Source organism: Dendrobates tinctorius, unplaced genomic scaffold (genome assembly GCF_039654945.1).
Source record: "Dendrobates tinctorius isolate UK_male_01 unplaced genomic scaffold, ASM3965494v1 ptg000064l, whole genome shotgun sequence".
In the NCBI taxonomy this organism is placed as follows: Eukaryota; Metazoa; Chordata; class Amphibia; order Anura; family Dendrobatidae; genus Dendrobates; species Dendrobates tinctorius.
In genome coordinates this window covers 9295130-9312576 of record NW_027361732.1, presented here as the reverse complement: position 1 = coordinate 9312576, position 17447 = coordinate 9295130, and the positions used below count along the sequence as shown (strand labels likewise).

General features: G+C 43.3%; 1 long non-coding RNA gene across 3 annotated transcripts in view; it reads right to left on the bottom strand.

Annotated features, from left to right (window-relative positions):
* The window catches only part of LOC141094602 (uncharacterized), a 198277-nt gene extending 183287 nt beyond the window's left edge, over positions 1–14990 (bottom strand). For all 3 annotated transcript variants that reach the window (XR_012233116.1, XR_012233117.1, XR_012233118.1), the window contains exons 1-2: positions 14740–14990; positions 14000–14112 (exon numbers count right to left, since the gene is read on the bottom strand). This is a non-coding gene — a long non-coding RNA (uncharacterized lncRNA). The remainder of the gene's footprint in view (positions 1–13999; positions 14113–14739) is intronic.
* Between the last annotated feature and the right edge of the window lie 2457 nt (positions 14991–17447).

The window sequence follows — 17447 nt, the reverse complement described above, 5'->3', positions numbered from 1 at the left end:
CCCTCTGCCGGTCTGTAGCTTTGTTGTCCCCAATGTCTGCTGCTTGACCTTGTTGTAATGGACTACCGTCTTAGAAATCTTAAGGATGGAGGCAACATGATGCTCACTGTATCCCTCTGCTAGTAAAGCCAGAATTGAGCCTTTCTTTTCCTCACTCAAGACTTTTCAAAGCCATTAGCAAATTATTTTTTCATTCCTACTACTTTTGGGATATTACTAGTACTTGTTTTGCCATCCAGCTTGTCCTATTGCAAGAGGATTGTGAACACCACAGCAGGGGTTTTTTTATACTTTCCTTCGTTAAATAAGATTTAGTTCAGGTGATCAACTAATCAGAAGCACATTAAGTAGAATGAGGCTGGAATTCAACTAACACTGGAATGGAATGGCTGTCAGACATGTAGAGAAGCTAATTTTTATAAAACTGTGCAGTGGTCTCTTAATTTTTGCCAGAGCTGTGTGTGTATAATATATTATTTATATATATATATATATATATATATATTGGGTACGGAAAGTACTCAGACTCTTTTAAACCCCTTCCCGACATGCGCCCTACTAGTACTGCTCTGCGGAAAGTGCGTTCACGCAAACAGCAGTACTAGTATGGTTGACCTCACGCTGAGGCGCGACCGATCGCGTGCGGGTGTCAGCCGTATGTGACAGCTGACACCCCGAAGCAATGCCCACGATCAATGCTAGCACTGATTGCAGGCATTTAACCCCTCTGATGCCACTGTCAGTAGTGAGACAGCGGCATAGAGAAGCATCATGCAGGAAGGGGGCTCCCTGTGTGCTTCCATCAGAACAACGCGATGCAATTGTCCTGAGGGTCTCAATGGGTCTCCATCCTTCCGGGTTCTTCAGTGAGGTAGCTTGCGAGTGCCTGCTGGGAGCAGGCGCCGGCAAGCCTCCATCAATGCCTGTCAGATCGCTGATCTGATCTGATACTAAGCAGTGCAAAGTGTCAGATCAGCGATCTGACATTATATAATGATGTCCCATACGGGGACAATGTAATAAAGATAAAAAAATTATAATGTGTAAAAATATATTTTTTTTAATTCCGAAATGAAGAAAAAAAATATTTTCCCAATAAATACTTTTATTTATGTAAATAAAAAAACAATAAAAGTACACATATTTGGTATCGCTGCATCTATAACGACCTGCTCTATAAAGCTATCCTATTAATTAACCCCTTCAGTGAACACCATAAAAAATAAAAAACGTGGCAAAAAACAATGCTTTTTCATCATACCGCTGAACAAAAAGTGCAATAAAAACCGATCAAAAGACGGATGTAAATAAAAATGGTACCACTGAAAACGTTATCTTGTCCTGCAAAAAACAAGCTGCCAAACAGCTCCATCAGCAGAAAAATAAAAAAGTTATAGCTCTCAGAATAAAGCGATGCAAAAATAATTATCGCTGTAATCGAACTGACTCGAAGAATAAAGCTGCCTTACCAATTTTACTACATACGGAATGGTATATAAATTAAAAAAAAAAAAAGCAATTCCTGAATTGCTGGATTTTGATCATTCTGTCCCTTGAAAATCGGAATATAAAGCGATCATGTGCACGAAAATGGTACCAATAAAAACGTGAGCTCGTTCCGCGAAAAAAAAAGCCATCAAATGACTGTTGACTGAAATATGAGAAAATTATAGCTCTCAAAATACGGTGATGCAGACACTAGTTTTTGCTGTAAAAAGTGTCTTTTAATGTGTAACAGCTGTCAAACATAAAAACCCCGGTATAAATCTGGTATCGCTGTAATCGCACCGACCTGAAGAATAAAGTCACCTAATCACTTATACTGGACGAGGAACGACATAAAAAGTAAATAAAACCAATTCTTTACATGCTGTTGATTTTTTCATTCTGCCTTCCAAAGATCGCAGTAAGGCTTGGCGCACATTTATCCTGCGCTCTGTGCTGAGCGCTTACACCGGGGTTTCCGTGTAAATCTCTGAAATATGTTATTCAAACAGAAACCCTGGTGGAAAATTCACTATAATGAGGCAAATGGAGTCCCTGTGGAAACCATATAACCCGTGATCGGCATAGTCCGTGTTTTTAGGATTGCACAGTTTTGTGCACTTCTGAAAAGGACACCTCTGAACAGAGGCCAGACGGAGTCCAGAGTAAATTTGCTGCCTCATTATAGTGAATGGATCACTTGGAGGTTTCATCTGTCACGTCACTCAGAGATTTAGATGGAAACCCCAAAGTAAGTGGTTAGCGTAGAGCGCCAGATAAATGTCATAAAATCATAGAATGGTAGAGTTGGAAGGGACCTCCTGGGTCATCTGGTCCAAGCCCCTGTTCAAAGCAGGATTCACTAAATCATCAAACGTTATGTAAAATGTTCCCAATAAAAGCTTCAACTCAATCCACAAAAAAAGCAAGTCCCCACTCAGATCTGTCATCTGTTAACGGAAATGTAGGGGACTTCCACATTACTGGAAGCACAAAGGCTCTGGAAAAGCTAAATGGTTCTTCACCAGACAAAATAAATTCAGCATATTCTCCGCTCCCAAATCCAAATGCCCCCTCCCTTCTGAGCCCCATTGTGCCTAAACAATATTTAGTGTCCACATGTTTGGCATTTCTGTAGTGATGAGAGCCTGCCTAATTTACAGGTGCATAATCTTCAGAAACATGAGCTGGGAATAACGTACTGGTTACTACAACGGCAGTTCGCAATTTTCACTCAGCAACTGTTGCCTGCTTCTGGAAAACACCAATGGAGTCAAAATCTTCACTACATCTGTAGATAAATTCCCAAGGGGTTATAATTTCCAAAATGGGGTCACTTGAGGGGTTTTTCCACTATTTAGGCACATCAGGGGCTCTTCGAATGCGACATGGCATCCGCTAATTATTCCAGTAAATTTTACATTCAAAAAGTCAAATAGTGCTCCTTTCTTTCCAAGCTCTGCCATGTGCCCAAATGGTAGTATTCCCCCACATATGGGGTATTGGTGTACTCAGGAGAAATTGCAGAACAAACTGCATGGAGCAATTTCACCTGTTACCCTTATGAAAATGTAAAATATTGAGCTAAAAAAGATTTATTTTGGAAAAGTGTGATTTTATTTCCACAGCTCTACATTATAAACTTCTGTGAAGCACCTGTGGGTTCGAGGTGCTCAATACACATCTAGGCAAGTTCCCTAAGGGGTTTAGTTTCGAAAATGGTGTCATTTGTGGGGGGTTTCCAGTACTTAGCAGCTCTCCAAACACAAAATGGCAGCCGATAATTATGCCAGCATATTTTACACTCAAAAAGTCAAATGGCCCTCCTTCCCTTCCAAGCCCTGCTGTGCACCCAAATAGTAGTATTCCCCACATATTGGGTATCTACAAACTCAGTAGAAATTGCACAAATTGTATGGAGCAATTTCTCTTGTTACCCTTATGAAAATGCAAAATTTAGAGCTAAAAAAGATTTATCTGGGAGAAATACAATTTTTTTTCACAGTTTAACGTTATAAACTTCTGTGAAGCACCTGGAGGTTCAAGGTGCTCAATATACATCTAGATCAGTTCCCGAAGGGGTCTCGTTTAGAAAATGGTGTTGTCATGATCCAGGTTGGATGATGACAGTTAAAAGCACATATAACCTTTTTTTTTTCCCTTAAACTGTGTGCTGAAGTTTGGTTTTGCCCCCGGAGGCCATTAGGGTTATTACACAGTGTTGTCTTTTGTTCTAGTTTGCCCCAGGTGGTGATGAGCATTATTGCACATGATTATAAAGCAGGTGTGATTGCTGACTCTTACCTATAAAAGAGTGTCAGGTGGTGCAATCACTGTTGGTTGTATTGCTCATTCCAACCAAGTCTGGTGGAGGAAGGAACAACTGATAGGAGTTCCTGGCAACTCAGGCAGAGCTCTGGTGTAGTAGCTTCAGGTGGAAGCTGAATTCTGGTGGTGGACTCTGTTGCTTGGAGCAATAGCAACAGAGCAAAGCTAAGTGGTGTTACCCCTGTTTTGTGACTTTCCTTTTGTGTGTTTCATTGCAGTGGTGGGATTAGTTTCTGCACTGTCCATTTCACTAGTGAGGGATAGGTGCAGGGCGAGCTAGGGTTCTTAGGTTCCAGCTCGGCAACAGGTGCGGAGCCTGTATAGGGACTGTTAGGAGTGTAGAGACTGGCTCAGGGGAGTGCAGGAGGTCTCCATGTCCCCGTTCCCTATCGCAGGGCCCACCATTGTAATTGTTTCCCTGGTGTTTCCCTTTTATTATTTAAATTCGCCCTACTGGAGGCGGTGTATCCAGGGTCGCGTGTGTCATATAAATTCGCCCTGCTGGAGGCGGTGTGTCCAGTCACACGTGATCATTACAGGTGTCACTTGTAGGGGGTTTCCTCTGTTTAGGCAAATCAGGGGCTCTCCAAACGTGACATGGCAACCGCTAATTATTCCAGAAAATTTTACATTCAAAAAGCAAAGTGGTGCTCCTTCCCTTCCGAGCCCTGCCATGTGCCCAAACAGTAGATTTCCCCCACATATTCGGTATCGGCATGCTCAGGAGAAATTGCAAAACAAAATGTATGGTCCATTTTCTCCTGTAAGGCTATGTGCACATGTTGCGGAATTGCCGCAGAAATTTCGCATGTGTAATTCCCGCGTATTTCCCACGTTTTAACTAGCGTTTTGCAAGCGTAATTATCTTGCAGAATGCTAGTGTTTTCCAAGTGATCTGTAGCATTGCTTGGAAAACTGATTCCAAGAAAAGGAAGAAAGGTCCAGCTCCAGAAATTTAAAATCCAGGATTTTTATTGTATCAAGTTTAAAATACATTCATGGCTGCTTGTGATCAAGTAACGGTAACAAAGTTCACCGCATGGGGATATTCTCCAGGTCTCTATACTCTGAGTCTAAGAGCATTTGTGCTCGAAACGCGTACAGAGACCTGGAGAATATCCCCATGCGGTGAACTTTGTTACCGTTACTTGATCACAAGCAGCCATGAATGTATTTTAAACTTGATACAATAAAAATCCTGGATTTTAAATTTCTGGAGCTGGACCTTTCTTCCTTTTCTTGGAGTCATTATACGTCCTGGCAGAGACGTGTTTGCGCTCAGAGCTTTTAAATATTTCTTACGAACTTACAAGCGGTGAGCTGAAATTTATCTTTTTCAGTTTTGGAAAACTGATTGACAGGTTGTTCACACTCGTCAAACATAGTGTTTGACAAGTGTGACCAACTTTTTACTATTGAGGCTGCCTATGCGGCTTCAGTAGCAAAAAAGATATAAAGTTAAAAATAATTTAAAATAAATAAAAAAATCGTGTTTTTCTCACCTTCCGGCATCCTGCGCAGCATCCCCAATCCTCGCGATGCAAATCCCGTTCCCAGCGATGCCTTGCTACAATGACCTTTGATAACGTAGCGGTCTCGCGAGACCGCTACGGTTTCGTGAGACGCGACTTCATCAAAGGTCATTGTTGCAAGGCATCACTGGGAACGGAACGCTGCGTGGGACACTGGAAGGTGAGAACATCACCATTTCTTTATTTTAATTCTTTTTTTACAGGGATATGGTACCCAGGGCCTGGATGAGAATCTCCTCTCCTCCAGACTCTGGATACCATCCGCACTTTTTCCGCTTAATTTGCTCATGGTGGCCATAGCCACATGCGGAAAGTAAGCGGAACAATGCTTTCCAATGTGTGCGGAATCCCGCGATTCCGCACAAAGAATGGACATGCTGTGTATTTTTCTACAATGCGATTTTGCCGTGGAAAAATACACAGCATTAGCACAGCATGTGCGCAATGCCATTGAATATAATGGCTTGCTTATTTTGTGCAAAAACGAATAAAATCCATGGGAATTTTGGACGTGTGCACACAGCTTTACCGTTGAAAAAGTAAAAAAGAAAATTAGGTCTAAAGGAAAATTTTTGTGAAGGAAAAGTAAATGTTTATTTTTTCTTTCTACATTCCAAAAATTCCTGTGAAGCACCTGAAGGGTTAATAAACTTCTGGAATGTGGTTTTGAGTACCATGAGGGGTGCAGTTTTTAGAATGGTGTCATTTTGGGGTATTTTCTGTCATATAGGCCCCTCAAAGTCACTTCAAATGTGATGTGGTCCCTAAAAAATTGTTTTGCAAATTTTGTTGTAAAAATGAGAAATTGCTGGTCAACTTTTAACCCTTATAACTTCCTAACAAAAAAATTATGTTTCCAAAATTGTGCTGATGTAAAGTAGACATGTGGGAAATGTTATTTATTAATTATTTTGTGCAATTTGACTCTCTGTTTTAAGGGCATAAAAATTAAAACTTTGAAAATTGCAACATTTTCAAAATTTTTGCCAAATTTCCGTTTATTTAACAAATAAACACAAGTCATATCAAAGAAATTTTACAACTATCATAAAGTACAATATGTCATGAGAAATTCTTAAAATAAGCGGGATCCGATGAAGCATTCTACAGTAGAGTTATAACCCCATCTTGACTGAAAAAACAGAAATGTAGACATTTTTTCAAATTTATTAAAAAAGAAAAACTGAAATATCACATGGTCATAAGTATTCAGATCCTTTGCTCAGACACTCATTTGTCACATGCTGTCCATTTCCTTGTGATCCTCCTTGGGATGGTTCTACGCCTTCATTGGAGTCCAGCTGTGTTAATTATACTGATAGGACTTGATTTGTAAAGGCACACACCCGCCTATATAAGACCTCACAGCTCACAGTGCACGTCAGACCAAATGAGTGGGTATGGAAAGTATTTAGACCCCTTTAAATTTTTCACTCTTTGTTTCATTGCAGCCATTTGATAATATCAAAAAAGTTCATTTTTTTTCTCCTTAATGTACACTCTGCAACCCATTTTGACTGAAAAAAAAAAACAGAAATGTACAGCTCTGGCAAAAATTAAGAGACCACTGCACAGTTTTATAAAAATCAGTTTCTCTACATGTCTGACAGCCATTCCAATCCAGTGTCAGTTGAATTTCAACCAGAGTACCCCTCATTCTACTTAATGTGCTTCTGATTAGGTGATCACCTGAACCACATCATATTTAACGAAGGAATAAAAAACCCTGCAGTGGTGTTCACAATCCTCTTGCAATAGGACAAGCTGGATGGCAAAACAAATGCTAATAATATCCCAAAAGTGATAGGAATGAAAAAATAACTTTTAAGCTTGCCAAATGAGTTGAAAAGAAAAGTCTTGAATGAGGAAAAGAAGGGCTCAATTCTGGTTTTACTAGCAGATTGATACAGTGAGCGTCATGTTGCCTCCATCCTTAACATTTCTAAGACGGCATCCATTACAACAAGATCAAGCAGCAGACATTGGGGACAACAAATCTACAGACCGGCAGAGGGCAAAAACGACACTCAACTGACCAGGATGACTGTCATCTTATTCGAATGTCACTCAGCAACTGCAGGATGACATCAAGCGACCTACAAAAGGAATGGCAAATGGCAACTGGGGTGAAGTGCACGGCAAGAACAGTTCATAGCAGGCTCACAGAGGTGTGGCGCCCCTGAGGCTCAGTCGCCACAGAGGTACTGCACCTCCTCCTGAGGTGTGGTGCTCCACCATCCAGGTAAGTTGGAGGCTCCTGACCATGCTCCAACACCTGCATCCCACACAACACAGTAGTTCAGCAAAGCCGCATTGTGGCTCCCTGCTTGGAGTGTAGCAGAGCACCTTTGGTGGCTTCCTGCTTGGAACACGAAACGTGCTGGGAGGCGGGTGGAGTTAGAATACATAAAATAGCGGGAAGGGTAGGATTACAGGTCAGTCTGTGAGAGGAAGTCACTCAGAGAGGAGTGAGGAAAGGAGATCCGAGAGAGAGAGAGAGAGAGAGAGAGAGAGAGAGAGAGAGAGAGAGAGAGAGAGAGAGAGAGAGAGAGAGAGAGAGAGAGAGAGAGAGAGAGAGAGAGAGAGAGAGATATTGAGGAAGGAGGTGCTGCAGCAGACCTCAGTGACCTGGGTCTGCTGGCACGGGAAAGGAAAGAAGGAGAGAGACATTGAACTGAAACCTGATCTTCCATAAGGAGGAGAGATTAGTACGGAACGAAGGAGAAAAAGGGAACAGAGGACGTGGGTTAGGAGAGAACCCTGCCTAGAAGTTCTAAGCGCAAGGCCGGGGCCCGGTCTCCGAGGTTGTATGGATGCTAATGGTCCTGCAGCAGACACCGGTGGAGTAGTGGGCTGTAAATGCACTACTCCCATCTAAGACTTGGGGGCACAACAGCAACTTGGATAGTGAGCCGGGGCTCAGGAGTAAGGAGTCCCCGAAGCAGACTACAGCTGTCTGCCGTACAAGTAGAGTTCCTGGGAACATCTGTCAGGAGGCACTCCAGTGTAACTCAGTACTAGGAGTACTTCACACTTAAAGTCGCTATAAGAGGAGACATTCAGAAAGGTACATGTTGGCGGAGCATTGGAAGGGAGCATTCCATCTGACCTGGAGACTGATTGAGCCTCTGACCCGGACGACACAGTACGGAGGCATGCACCTGTGTGTACTACAGACCGTAAGTAAAGCGTTGGAACTACAAGCCCTGGTGTCCTCCATTGATTCTTGCGCCTACACACTGCTACATCTGGGTACCAGCTACTACACCGCTCGTGCCTCTCTTCTACCCCTACATCTGCACTGCCCTAGGGCTACAGCTTCATCTGTGGGAAGCTTCACCATCTTGGCTGCAACACACCACCGGCCCCAGAGGATCTGCACGCAGCGTCGGCTTAACACCTCACTTGCCAAACACCACAGGTGGCGTCACGAACTATTCATCAATTCTATTCCATTAACTACATTCCACCATTCAATCTCCCCTATTACTTGGGCGCCCAGGGCCACGGACCGGGTCACCGCTGCTGTGACACATCCCGCTGACACCGGCCCAGTACCGAGTACCCCACAGCCCTGGGAGGGCGACCCAACGGCAGAGTTCAAGTCATGTAAAGGTAGAAAAAAGCTTTTCATCAATGTGAAGCAAAGGAGAGTCAGGCTGAAGTTTGCCAAAGACCATAAGGATTCGACTATAGAGGACTGGAGTAAGGTAATCTTCTCTGATGAGTCTAATTTTCAGCATTGCCCAACATCTGGTCATCTAATAGTTAGACGGAGACGTTGAGAGGCTTACAAGCTACAGTGCCTTGCACACACTGTGAAATTTGGTGGAGGATTGGTGAAGATCTGGGGATGCTTCAGCAAGGCTGGAATTGGACAGGTTAATCTTTGCGAATGACGTATGAATCAACCCACATACAAGGTTATCTTGGAAAAACAGTTGATTCCTTCTGCTCAGGCAATGTTCCCCAACTCTGAGGACTGTTTTTCCAGCAGGACAATGCGCCATGGGTTAGGAACGGCGGAATGCACTAAATAAAAATAAATAATAAAGTACGTTCGCCGCTCGGGGTCCACTGTGCAGTAGATGTAAACACTGCTGCTAAGTAGTGACAGACGAGCAATATGGCAGAAATGTGCACGCGGGTTGAACGTCACCCAAGTGTGCTAAGTAATCTCTGTTTGCTCACAGAGATGTCAGCAGAGGTAAACACAAAAGGCTGAGCCTGTTAGTGTCACAGGTCTCAGGTAAATGCACACACGGTATCTGGTCACAGGAGCAGGACCCAAGACAGAGAAGCTGCATCTGTCTAGACGTACCGTGCGTGCGGCATCGCTACTGCGGACACCAAAGAGGGCTGCAACTGCAGCGTGGCGTAGGACACTGCCGCTGGTCGACAAAGCAAAGAAGCTCACGCAATGTCGGACGCTAGCACTGTGGATGATGCTGTAGTGGCTTGAGGCTTGCCACGCGCTGGCGCTGACTCTAATCTAAGTCCCTGTACACATTCGTAATATCAGAGGGAGGGGATCTTAATGAGTCATTTGCAGGTTCATACATCCATCATCTTTCACACAGTAGCAACTAGAGACTATACTAGCGCATGGCCGAACGGTCATGCACGCTTTTTATAGCCGGGACCCTCCGGAAGCTTCCAGATCTCCGAGATGGACCAATGAGATCTGGAGCAGGACCTGGGCACATGACTCATGATCTCGAATGGGAGATCGTCTCGTGAGCATGCCCAGTAGGAGAACAGAGGGACTTAGACTCTGGGGCGATCTGCTGCAAAGTAATCTCCTCTGCGGTACATACAGCAGGAGACCGCAGAATGTGAGGCTCTGGATTCCTGCAGAGCAGATGCAGAAACCTGACGCCTAACATTACCCCCCCTCCTAGGGCCCCCTCCCCTCCGAGCCTTCCAATCCACCACCTTATGCCCATCAGAGGCATAGGCCTCAGACTCGTCCGAAGGCAAGTCTGATGTCCCGGCAGGTGACATGGAAAACCGGGACATGTGGAAGGTATCAGAGGCGGCAAGATCACCAGGTTTAAGAAGGGACACGTGGGAGACAACGGGAGCGGAAAAATCGCCAGGAGCAGAAGTTGAAGTGGAACGCCGCAGTGTGTCGGCGGGCGTCATCACACTCTGTTTAAGGAAGCTATTTCGAGCACAAGAGGCACATGCCCAAATATACTTTTTAGTGTCCTGAGCCCTGTGCGGCCACCAATAAGACCCTGTCAGGAGTTTTGTGGTCTGCATGTAGCCACAGTGACCACCTGCCCTGGACGCGTGTGCCCACGCGAGAACCTTCGGCCGAAGGCGAAGGGGGACAAAGGTCTTGCCCGACGGCACAGAGTTTGGCCATTGCGGGGTCCCGTTATCCTGGGGAACAGAGTGCTGACAATGGTAACCACGAGTGGAGCTTAGTGCCGGACACGCCTCGAGACTGGCACGCGACACCTCCATGGGCTCTGGGAGCGAACACTCTGGCTCGGGTAATTCCGGAGGTTCAAAAAGATTGGGAGCCAAAGTAACCTTCCGTTTGGTTCGAGCCCACTCCAGCCTGCGCTCCAAAAAACGGAGATCAATGCGGGTGGCAATGGCAATCAGCTCCTCCAGACTTACAGGCACCTCTCTGGTAGACAGAGCATCCTTAACATGCTCCTCTAAACCTCTCCAAAACACAGGGATGAGGGCTTTATCAGACCACTCCAGCTCGGAAGCCAGTGTCCGAAAACGAATGGCATACTGGCTGACAGAGAGAAATCCCTGAGTTAATGCAAGTAGCTGAAGAGAGGTATCGTGCATGACCCATGGTCCCAGGAAGACCTGCTTGATAGATGTTAAGAACTGAGCAGCGGTCCGAACCTCTGGGTCGCCACGCTCCCATAGTGGCATAGCCCACTCCAACGCCCTGCCCGACAGAAGGGAAACAATAAACCCCACCCTAGCCCGTTCCGTAGGGAATCGCGCAGCCAGTAACTCCAGCTGGATGGAGCACTGGCTCACGAATCCCCAAGAGGAGGCACCATCGCCAGAAAATTTATCGGGCAACGGGAGGCGGGAAACTGTTGGCGCAGGGGAGGACGTGGACATACATGAAACCGCCTCTGCGATTGCCTGTACAGCAGCTCAGTAGACTTCGCAGCTGAGATAGCAATCTTAAGAGTAGCCAACCAGCCCTCTAGCTGCCGAATGTACTATAGGAGTTGCTGCTGATCTGCCATTACTAGCCAGACCCTGGCGCTAGTATAATGTTGGGAACGGCGGAACGCACTAAATAAAAATAAATAATAAAGTGCATTCGCCGCTCGGGGTCCAGCGTGCAGTAGATGTAAACACTGCTGCTAAGTAGTGACAGACGAGCAATATGGCAGAAATGCACACGCAGGTTGAACGTCACCCAAGTGCGCTAAGCAATCTCTGTTTGCTCACAGAGATGTCAGCAGAGGTAAACACAAAAGGCTGAGCCTGTTAGTGTCACAGGTCTCAGGTAAATGCACACACGGTATCTGGTCACAGGAGCAGGACCCAAGACAGAGGAGCTGAGTCCGTCTAGACGTACCGTGCGTGCGGCGTCGCTACTGCAGACACCAAAGAGGGCTGCAACTGCAGCACGGCGTAGGACACTGCTGCTGGTCGACAAAGCAAGGAAGCTGGCGCAATGTCGGATGCTAGCACTGTGGATGATGCTGTAGTGGCTTGAGGCTTGCCACGCGCTGGCGCTGACTCTAATCTAAGTCCCTGTACACATTCGTAATATCAGAGGGAGGAGATCTTAATGAGTCATTTGCAGGTTCATACATCCATCATCATTCACACAGTAGCAACTAGAGACTATACTAGCGCATGGCCGAACGGTCATGCGCGCTTTTTATAGCCGGGACCTTCCGGAAGCTTCCAGATCTCCGAGATGGACCAATGAGATCTGGAGCAGGACCTGGGCACATGACTGATGATCTCCAATGGGAGATCGTCTCGTGAGCATGCCCAGTAGAAGAACAGAGGGACTTAGTCTCTGGGATGATCTGCTGCAAAGTAATCTCCTCTGCGGTAGATAGACAGCAGGAGACCGCAGAATGTGAGGCTCTGGATTCCTGCAGAGCAGATGCAGAAACCTGATGCCTAACACCATGCCACACAGCTAATCCCTGTCATGGCCAGCCCAATCTCCAGAACCCCACTGAAAACCTCTGGAATGTAATCAAGAGGAAGATGGATAGTCACAATCCATCAAAGAACTGCTTAAATTTTTGTACCAGGAGTGGCATAAGGTCATCTAAAAGCAGTGTGAAAGACTGGTGGCAAGCATGTCAAGACGCATGAAAGCTGTGATTAAAAATCATGGTTATTCCACAAAATATTGATTTCTAAACTTTTACTGCGTTAAAACATTAGTATTGTTGTTTCTAAATGATTATGAACTTGTTTTCTTAGCATTATTTGAAGTCTGGAAGCACTGCATTTTTTAGTTATTTTGACCATTTCTCATTTTCTGAAAATAAATACAAAATATAGTGCTTGGAAATTCGAAGACAAAGACATGTTGTCAGTAGTTTATAGAATAAAAGGGCAATTTACATTTTACTCAAGAAATATACCTATAAAGAGAAAAATCAGACAAACTGAAAATTTTGCAGTGGCTTCTTAATTTTTGCCAGAGCTGTATCTATCTATTTATTATTATTATTATTATGCATTTATATAGCGCCATTTATTCCATGGTGCTTTACATGTGAAGAGGGGAGAATATATATATATATTATATATATATATATATATATATATATATTATATATATATATATATATATATATATATATATATTTTTTTTTTTGTGGCAAGGTCATTGGCAGTCTCCTTTATTATGTATATTACAGTTCCTTATTACACAGTGCTAGCTCTTGTTATCTGCAGCACCGTACATATCAGATTATATGGCCCTCTGCCTTTATTACATACCGTCCTCTCTTGTTAGATATAAACTGCAATGACAGCTGATGGAGAATGGGAAAGCTTCTTTTCTAATGGAGGAGGCTGATGAACTGGTCTTCTGGTCAGATGCTGCTTCATCAGCAGTCATTTTATATCTAAGAAGAGATGACTATGTAATTAAAGAAGGTGCTGTGAATAACAAGAATGCACTATGTAAGGGTCAGCAATTTACAGAGCAGCAGAGGAAGCTATATAATAAGGGACGGCACCATATATATACAGTATGTAACTAAAGACAGCACTATTCTTATTAAGCAACCACACTATATACTAAGGGACTGTGCTATACATAAGTGAGTGTACTATATACTAAGGGACTTTGCTATAAATAGTAAGGCTACATTCCTGTTTCCGAATGCAGTTTCGGAGTGCTGGCCGCTTTTACAGGTGCATTGAGCATGTCCTCAAAATCGGATCAGAACAGTACATTCTTTGACCCTCATGGATCTAATTCTCAGAACCGTGATTTTCATGGATGTGTGAATGGAGCTATAAAACTCTATGAGTCCGTGTGCCATCTGATAACAAAATCTGGCAGCACACGGACGTTTCACACAAATGTGAGAATGTAGCCTAAGGGATTTTACAGATCACATTATCACTCCAAGCCATACAGTGCTTATACAGAATGATATATACATCGAGGATCTTACTGCTGCCGTCTCATCTGATTAGTCATTTTCTGCTGCTTCTTCTCCATCTGGACAGATTTTCATGTCGATATCTTCCAATCATGACGCGTCTTGTCATTATGATTGTCGCAGCCCTGAAAGAAACAAGGACATATATATTGTATATATACATGTGGCTCCTGAATACAGATATGTACCCCACCATTAATATACTATTAGTCACGCACCAATCAAAATATAAGGTGATAAGCAGTACTGTGCCCCCATTAACTATAATCTCCGCCGTCCAATAATATAAATTTTTCAGTCTCTGTGACTCTCCTCAATTAACTTTAAGGCTATGTGTACAGGGAAAATATTCAAAGTTTTAGAGTAGAAGCAAAGTGAATGAGATCCCTGACATCTCAGGCACATGTTGCTTACTTATCTCTTATTTTTGACCCCCTGAAGAAGGCAGCGTGCCGAAACGTGCATTGGGGTGGGCGCTTTCCAGGAGACCAGGAACACAATGTTAGTGTAAGTTACTTAATTTCATTGTGACCATACAATTTCTTCCTATCCTGTATGTCTATCCTGGTCATTAGTTACAATATGTGGATAAAGCGACATCTAGTGGTGCCTTCATGTTATAGCACTTTACTATTTTGCTAACAACTTTACCTTCGGCACATTTAGCACATGCTAGTATTTTTTGCACTATTTGCACTTTATTTTTCCAGACAAACACTAATAAGAAAAAAATCATTTGAAAGGTAACTCACCAAACCCTGACTAATGCACTGGCAGGATGCAGCAGAACCCCATTGATAAAGGTTGGGGCAGCACAGGTGCATTCCACTAATGAGGACAGCCAGTAACCAATTGTGGTCTGGCTGCCCAGTGGAAAAACTGCACACATATGAGGCTTGCATAAGGCATAAGTCACACTGATAAATGTGATGCACAAGTGTCTGAGCAGCCTATTGATCACGCCCATAATATTAGCAGGCGGGCTGCTCTGCACTATATATACATGCATCCCACAAAGGACCAAGCCAACATAAAGGGGTCTAGCTGCATCCTGCTAAAAAGTGTAAAAAAATATATAGATATGGGGTATTGGTTACTATTTTGGCCAAAGCAGATAAGCTCACAACCCAACGTCAAGGGTCCCCAGATATTCTGAGTCCCTAACACTAAATATAGACAAACACTAATAAGAAAAAAATCCAAAAAATTACTGGCTGTCCTCATTAGTGGAATGCTGCCCCAACCTTTATCAATGGGGTTCTGCTGCATCCTGCCAGTGCATTAGTCAGGGTTTGGTGAGTTACCTTTCAAATGATTTTTTTCTTATTAGTGTTTGTCTATATTTAGTGTTAGGGACTCAGAATATCTGGGGACCCTTGACGTTGGGTTGTGAGCTTATCTGCTTTGGCCAAAATAGTAACCAATACCCCATATCTATATATTTTTTTTGCACTTTTTAGCAGGATGCAGCTAGAACCCTTTATGTTGGCTTGGTCCTTTGTGGGATGCATGTATATATAGTGCAGAGCAGCCCGCCTGCTAATATTATGGGCGTGATCAATAGGCTGCTCAGACACTTGTGCATCATAATTTATCAGTGTGACTTATGCAAGCCTCATCTGTGTGCAGTTTTTCCACTGGGCAGCCAGACCACAATTGGTTACTGGCTGTCCTCATTAGTGGAATGCACCTGTGCTGCCCCAACCTTTATCAATGGGATTCTGCTGCATCCTGCCAGTGCATTAGTCAGCACTTTATTTTTCCATGCACGATTTTTTATACATCCTTTTGCCGTATGCACTTTATATATTAAATGTAATTTTTTAATTTTTCTATGCACGATATATGTTATATATTTGTTGTATACAATTTTTTGTCACTTTATGAACTTTTTAGCAGTGCTAGATATTGATACTCCCACATTTATTCTAGATATCCTGGATAATAGTGCCTCATTTTTCCCTGTAATATACAGATTAATCCTACATATCGTACTCCTCATACTTATGAATTGTGACTGCATACAATCATTTTTTAACTTGGTATATTTATATTAATAATAAAGTTTACAATTTCATATAAATTGGACTTTTAGTCGGTTTTTCTTCTTTGGTGCTTACATGTTGTGTTTCCGATTGTCCATTTTGTTTCATCATCATTTTTTTGCCATTTTGCCATTTAGGTGTGGTGTGTTATATTGGATCTCACACCTGGCCTTCCTAGTTACACAATAACAATATCACATTTTTTGCCACTTTGGGTTTAAGCTCCCCTTTCTTGTTATTTATTTTTCTCTGCAGATTTGCAGTACATTAAAATCTGCATAATGTCAATTCTTGCAGTGTATTTCACCCATACTACTGAGTGGGGGAAAATATGCAGCAAAAGCATGTCAAAATGTGGCAAAAAATATATTTTACACAGCACTCTTAATTAAAAAACACCCATGTGACATGCACACATGTGAACACGTCGATCAGACAATGCTCACACCACCCACTAACTGAGATACAACAAGAAAACACCGAATGACAGATTTGCAAAAATACTCTGCAATAAAAAATGGCAGTAATCAGCAAGTGCTGGATAACAAATACAGGGTATTTAGTCGATACGTTTTTTTGCGCAAAAAAATGTACACCTGGCTGTTCCACCACGTCAAGGTAACCCCTATCGAAGCAGTCCCTATCTAATGTATTGAAAACCTGAACATGTGAACAGTGTCTAATATGAACAGGATTCAGACAGGCCGCTCCCTAGTATGGGCTTGTGGTCTGAGACAGCTCTTATGTGCACGTCACACAAGAGAGGGGTGGGGTCTCCAAGACCATGCTAAGCAAGGAAAAAAACCGATTAAAAACACACATGTGACATGCACACCTTGACGTGGTGGAGCAGCTTGGTGTACATTTTTTTGCGCAAAAAAACGTATCGACTAAATACCCTGTATTTGTTATCCAGCACTTGCTGATTACTGCCATTTTTTATTGCAGAGTATTTTTGCAAATCTGTCATTCTGTGTTTTCTTGTTGTATCTCAGTTAGTGGGTGGTGTGAACACGTCGATCAGACAATGCTCACATGTGTGCATGTCACATGTGTGTTTTTAATCCGTTTTTTTCCTTGGTTAGCATGGTTTGGAAGACCCCACCCCTCTGGTGTGATGTGCACATAAGAGCTGTCTCAGACCACAAGCCCATACTAGGGAGCGGCCTGTCTGAATCCTGTTCATATTAGACACTGTTCACATGTTCAGGTTTTCAATACATTAGATAGGGACTGCTTCGATAGGGGTTACCTTGACGTGGTGGAGCAGCTTGGTGTACATTTTTTAGCGCAAAAAAACGTATCGACTAAATACCCTGTATTTGTTATCCAGCACTTGCTGATTACTGCCATTTTTTTATTGCAGAGTATTTTTGCAAACCTGTCATTCTGTGTTTTCTTGTTGTATCACAGCA